A 7,209-nucleotide genomic window follows, 5' to 3' on the forward strand; every position below is an offset into this window, starting at 1 on the left:
TATAAAGTTTGTAATGGTGAACAGATAAAGTTTAAATTTCTTTACACTACATACTGGTAGTTCTCCTTTCGGACTTAAGCATTCATAAATACTGTTAACAACAGTATACCATTCTGACTATGGTTGTACTTCTACATAGAATCACATATTTTGATGTCATTACATTAGTATCACATGTCACTTTACTCATGGTTGTTGTAGTACAGAATTCAAAACAGAGCAGTATTCAATATGTTGCATCCAGTTTTAGGCCAATAAAAATCACACATCAATTCATTATCATCTTTACTATTCAAAGATGCTTGTCTTAAAATAACATTCCCATTTCCAAGATGTAGCCAAGATTAAGAAAGCAGGGAAAAACTGAAGCTTGCAAGTGTGATAGGGTTAACAGCACATTTCTTATGGTTGACAGTCAATTTATTCGATTTCATATTCTAATTTGATATTCAGTTCTCCAGTTTAGTCAACTGTGAACTAACAAACCATCAAGAAAATTAATATCGCCCAGGAATAGCTCTACTTTAATCAACAATGAAATGCTTTGCAGGACACATCTTGATACGAACACAGAGGTCAAATCTGGAAAGGCTAGGGAAAATATGGACACACTTATTCAAACTTTATACAACTTTGAACTTAAGATTACTATTAGATATTTAACACAGGATATGTATATGATCAGAATCTTAGTTCCTACTTTTTGGCCTTTATTCTTAATTGGTTTCAGTTAAAACCTTAAAGGGTACCTTGTAGTTTCAGGCACCTTTGTGCTTCAATATTTTTACTTTGCTCTACTAACAACCCAAAATACTATTCCCAGTCTTCCTTTCATCATATGGCAACTTGTACTAAAATTCATATCAGATCCATTCACTTTTTCTCAAGTAATTGTCCGGACATAAGGAAAATGCTTGTTCCAGACATCTTTTTGGCCTCTTATGCAAAAATACTTCAAGTTTTAATCCATACTGTCATAGTCATTCATATTCTTTAGAAAATCTCAATAATAATTGATGACTCATTATATGATTTTCAATTAAGAGGTAAAGTGATGGGTTCTCTGCACAGACAGACCAGTACTATTTCTCATTTTCAGGTTGGCCTTTCATGTATCCTATTTAAGTAAATACTTCCGGACAGCATGATTGGACAAATTTGTTTTTATTAATTCCAGACTCTAACATTATCATACTTTAAAACTGCATAACAATTTTTGTAAACTATTTTATGTAAATATATTTATATTAATTTAATTCATGTGCCTTTCATAGAAATAGGGAACTTTGATATTAAACATCATCTGCTTAAAATATCAAAGAAAGGAGACTGTTATGCTATGACTTTGCTCACATTTTAAGTAAGGGAAATGAAGATAATGACTGGAAAAGTCGGTTTATAGTTCAATCATTAATTAAAGGGGTCAATTTTTGAAAAGTTTTACTATTGTTGCCTATAAAAGAAATAAATAGTACCGTTTAACCTAAATCCATGAGCCGTTAGGGTGCAAATTCTAACACTTTTCAAGTTGTGGGGCATATTTTTCTGCAACTTTTCTGCCAATTTGTGGTATTGTACAGATAATTAATCTAATTGATTCCAGTAAAAGTGTGACTTGGTGGATTGCATAAAAAATGGACCAGTATTGCAGTAACCAATCGTTGGGACTTTTAAATTAAGTAAAGTCACAGTTTAATTATTCACTTTCCTTATCCTGAAATCAAAATTATAAATTAACATATATGGTATATGTATGCTCATGAAATCATTATGACTCACCACGGCTTGTTTATTGACATTAAATATAACAAAATACTGAGGCATGAACAATGGAACAGTTCAAACATATTAAAATCCAAATATATGGCCCTGAACATGAAAACTGGTTATAAGTTTCCCATTTTTTCTTTTCTTTCTTTTCCCTTTTTTTGTTTTGTTTTGTTTTGTTTTATCATAGGGCCACTACTTAAGGTGATGCATATAAAAATAAGTACCTGTTTGTTCTCATTTTTTCATGATTTTAACTTTAAAGTTTGTGTGAAACTAAGCATTTTTGAGAAACACCCAGCTTGTACAGAGTAGTAAAATCCAGTGAGGATCTGAAGCTTTCTGGACAGGTTAAAGCATGCACTTTACACTTTTTTTTTCAAGTATTTCACATATTTACATGTAAGCCCTTTACTACCAACAATCAACATCATTTAGTTTCACCTATTATTTTTAAATTTTACTAAATTAGACTGGGCCTACTTTTGAGTACAAAACAGTGCACCTCAATGGCATACAATGTAGATCTGTAAAGTGTAACTTGGGTCAATGGCAATGGGACTAAGAATTCAGACACATTGAATAATTCTCAATCATAAAAGGCCTGATTTTCCAAGATCAAGAAACATGGTGGAAAATGGCAAAATCAGAAGTAAATATATAGTAAGAGTAATCAAGGGAACCAAGGTTATAGCGGTAATCAAAATAATGTAATCCAGGGACAAAGACCAGACATGGAAAACAAAGATACACAACAAAGAACACAAAGTAGCTAAAATCATACAAAGTAACAAAAGCAAATGAGCAACTCGGAAAAATGAATCATAACATTAAAATCTTGCATTGAAAAATCAGAATTCTGATATAAAGTGAAGTCAGGTCTGTCTACAAGAAGATTGGTGCCCAGTTTAACAACAAAATGTTTCCCAGAGCACAGCTAGCATTATAATTTAGAAATGTGTATATGTTGCTTTCCTAGATGGCAGAAAAGCATCAGTTACAGTATGGGGTAAGGGTTAACTCAGTTATGGGTTAAAGACAAATTAAGCCAAATCATTGACGATTGTCATATTCATACTCATAGTGTTATTGTAGTAAATCAACACTAAATCAATAAGTCACTTTGTTTCAGAATTCTTGAAAGTGTGAGACAGGGTGCGCTTTTTGTCTGTCTTGTAATATTTAGTCTTTGTTAACAATCTATTGTATGATACTGAATGTTCAAATTCTTATACCGGTATTATTAATATTGCTAGCTGTGCCCTTATCCCAGATGATATATTATGCATCAGAAATGATGAGGCTACTGTCCAGTGAATGCTGGATGTCTGCTTCAGTTATTCATAAGAAAGTAGCTCTTTAGTGCAAACAAATCTTCTTTTAATCATTTTTATTGAATATAAGACCTGTTGCAGAAAACTGTGTATGGAAAATAAGTGGAGACATTTTATTTGTGTTAAAATTTAAACTCGTGAAGGTATTGAACTGAACTAGCATTTCAAATCTTGATAGTATTGCACAATAGCTGCAACTTTGACATTTGCAAATTTCTGTTACAGTGAAATTAGTACCTGGTATAATTTTATTAGGAAATTTTTGATACATGGTCAGACATAATAATTGAGAAATTACCAGGTACATTCATGTTATAATGATGGGGATTTGTACTTATCAGGAAAACAGATGCCAACTGATCTAAAAGACTGGGAACCCACTTAATTAAGGAAACTTTGTCGTCACAACATTATTCAGTCTTCTGCCCGATATAATCGACTTACTGCCAATGCATGATGTACCCCAACACTCTATTTTTTGTCAAGGAAGTCTATTTATAGACTGAACTTGACTTAGAGATCGTTGGCAACCACATTACGTAACAAGGATAGACATTTTAACATATAACTACCAACATAACACTCCACGCGTATAACAATATTAATGCTATTTAATATGCGTTGAACTGCAAGATGATTTCAATGATTATATGATATTAACTATTTAAATTTTGACACAGAGAGCTGGACTATTTCATCAAATTGACCTGAACATTCGCAGGGAGGAAACCTCAATCGAGATTTGCCAATTTATTTCATTCATTCTGACCCTTCTAATGAGAAGTTGGGAGCTTCTAATGACAGATTTTCGAAGCAGCAATGTACACTTTTTGTGTAGTAAGTATAGATTACAGTGGCAGATCCAGGGGAGGGCACCCCTCCTTTTTATTGGAAAATGTCATGTGTGATTAATTGAACTTCTGTACATAAAATGCAAGCACAGTGTACATATATGTTAATTACTGCATGTACATGTCCATAAATAAAATAAAATGGTAAACACACTTGTACATACTTGTAGCAAACAATGAAGTTTTTAAAATAGAAAATGAACAGAATTGTTCAATTATTATGATTTAAAAGCAGAGACATAAACAATGTCTCTGTTTCAACAGTAAGGATGAAAGGAGGTCATGTGGCATAATCATCATATTCCATAGGTTATCTTGAACTATCAAAAAGGAGGGCCCTAGTGAAAATAAACACTGGAATTCCACTGGAATTCCATTAGTATACCAGTGGGCAAATTCGCCCAAATTCCTTTAGAATTTCATTGGAATTCCAGTGAAATTTCCACTGTTATTTGGTTGAATTTCCAGAGGAATCCACTGAATTTACAGTGAAAATTTGGGCGAAATGCCCAATGGAATTTCTACTGGAATTCACTGTAATTCAGTTGAAATTCAAGTGGAAATCTACTGCAGTTGACTGGTCTGTGTCCTATGAAAAGTCCAGTGGAACCCACTATACACTCCACTGAAATTTACTCGAACTGAAAGATGATCTTGTGGGGATTCTGGGTGTATATTTTAGTAAATTTGCAGTTTAATATTCATGTTATTGTCAACAACAAATATTAAAAGTGATACATGTGAGAACAAGAAAAAGAATTGATCACTAAAATTCTTTCAACGGAAACTGAATTCAGTGTTGAAAAGTTAAGTTTCTGCCTATCTGGAAAAAAAAATTAAAATACCCACAAAAAATCATATTCAATAAAATGCATGATGGTCTGCAAGTTTGTTTACTCTGACTGAGGTTCATTTGATTATATATATAATGCAAGCTACATGAAAAAAATACTATCTTCATTTATATTAATCTATAAAAAGTATATTTTTCTAATATTTTTCACTGATATAATTTAAGGAAAAGTTTACCTTACAGTTAAAAGGAAAAGTTTAAAATCTTTCAAGTTGCTTTTGAAGAATGCAAGCCAGTTTATTGATGCTTATTACATATGAGTTAAAATGATATCTAAATATTTCATTTAATTACTGTGAAAGTACTATTGTTCGTGGGGTACCAATTTTCGTGGTTATCGAGGGAAGGTCAATCCACAAAATTTGGTTCCAATCAAATAGGATATTTCCATTGATGTGTATACTGAAAACCTAAAACGAATTCAAGAATCCACGAACTTGTGTTTCTACCCTTATCCACGGAAATTGGTTTCCACGAATTTAAGTACTTTCACAGTAAGTGATTTTTTTCTGCATATATTTATAATTAAAAGAACAAATAAATAAAACAACTTATCTAAAGAGAGTGCCCAACTGCTATCCCTTGATGTCAGGCATTAACCCTTCTAAGTGCCAAAATTTTAATTCAGAAAACTCACATAATAATAAGTCATTCCTCACAAAAATAGTTCCTTCTTATTTCTGAAGAAAATTAATTTACTTATTGTTGTACCTTAGTTTATACAAAGAAATCATTTTATTTTCGATAGATGTACATGAATTTAAATAAAAGTTCAATAACCAGCAGAAACTTTGTTTTACAAGTTTTGTTTTTTTTTGTTTTGGTTTTCAATTGTATGTATTTCCCCGTGCAGGTCCAGGTGTTAAAAGAATAGGCCTGCAGCAGCGCTAAGCTTGTCGTAAAAGGCGACTAAATAGTGCTCAAAACCCTAGCCGGGGTCTAGGGTGCTCTGCCCACAAAGCAACGTTAAAAAACCCTACTGTGGTATTCTCCCAGAGTAGAAACCATAGGGCTCCGCCACAGGAGGCTAAATTACCCGACCCTACCCACCTCTCCCTATTTCCAATGGCAATCAAAATTTGTCGACCCCATTGTCCTTGTGTCCCATCCCTTTTTCATTTCATCATCATTTCATGTTCATTTTAGCATCGATTTCATGTTCATCATCTGAATATAGCTGAAATATTGCTGCTCGGACGTTAAACCCCAACAAACAAACAAACAAAACAATTGTATGTATACATACTCATTCGTCCTGGTTACTTTAGTTTATCAACTGTACAAATAAGTGACCTCTTGAAGATGCAGAAACTACACATAAATTATTTCTAGTCATTTGATAAGAATATATCTATTGATTGTATCAGTTAACACAAAATTGTAAACTGGCATTGCTATTAAGGAACATATGGTTTGAATTGACTTTTTATAAAGATCATCTATTTACCTAAACACATTATTGTTTTAATATATCAGAATCAAATACTAATTTAATTTCAAATGCATTCAATTATGCAACTTGAATTCTCTTTTAATATCAGTGGTCCTTTTCACAAAAAGTGTAAAATTAGTCGTAAGTTATGACGTCATTATATAGTAAGTCAAAGTACTGCAACGTCATAACTTACAACTAATTTTACACTTATGATTTTTTGTGAAAAGGACCACAGGTTTTTGATAATTTATTGAAATGTGGTGAAAACAAAATATGATTACTTTTAAATATTTTTTTTGCAAAATATAAGCCATAAATATCAAACTTTATTTTATTATTTCAAACAATTAGGAGAGACAATTGTATAAACTCATTCTGAAATATTTCTTTGGAAAAAAACATGGCAGGCTTCTCTAAAATTCCTCTGGAATATATGTATTTCAATGATAATACTTTGACTCCACTAAAAAACCACTGGAATATTTTCTTCTACAAATGAATTCCTAGGGCATTTCACTGGAAAAAGATCTTTAAAAGATCTTTTAAATTATAAAAGGCTATTGCAGAACCTCGAGTTTGAAGACTTCAAGGCTAAACCACCTGACTGTTCTTGCAAAACCTCTCCATTCAAACATGGTCCTTCTGGTCACGTCGTTACGGTAGATTTAACCATTATCGAAAACAAACTCTGCGTAATATCCTTTCTAAAGGTCCCAAGTACCGTGAACCACGCTCCATATATTGGAATTATAACTTTAAAGTTCTTATGGATGCCGTCGAGGACTATGCAAGAAAATGGATAAAACGAGAACAAGAAGACATGACTCTCTGTCAGAGTGGTTGAAGGCCGTGAGGTCTTTAATTTTGAAACGAATAAAAGTTTTAAGTGGGTCAATGTGTGCCAAGGCTACATCAGTTTTCAAAGACCCAGATGTAGCAAAAACATTGTCTACTATACATGACAAGTAT

Source organism: Perna viridis, chromosome 13, assembly GCF_037379345.1.
Source record: "Perna viridis isolate PV_CMFRI_1.1 ecotype Kerala chromosome 13, ASM3737934v1, whole genome shotgun sequence".
In the NCBI taxonomy this organism is placed as follows: domain Eukaryota; kingdom Metazoa; phylum Mollusca; class Bivalvia; order Mytilida; family Mytilidae; genus Perna; species Perna viridis.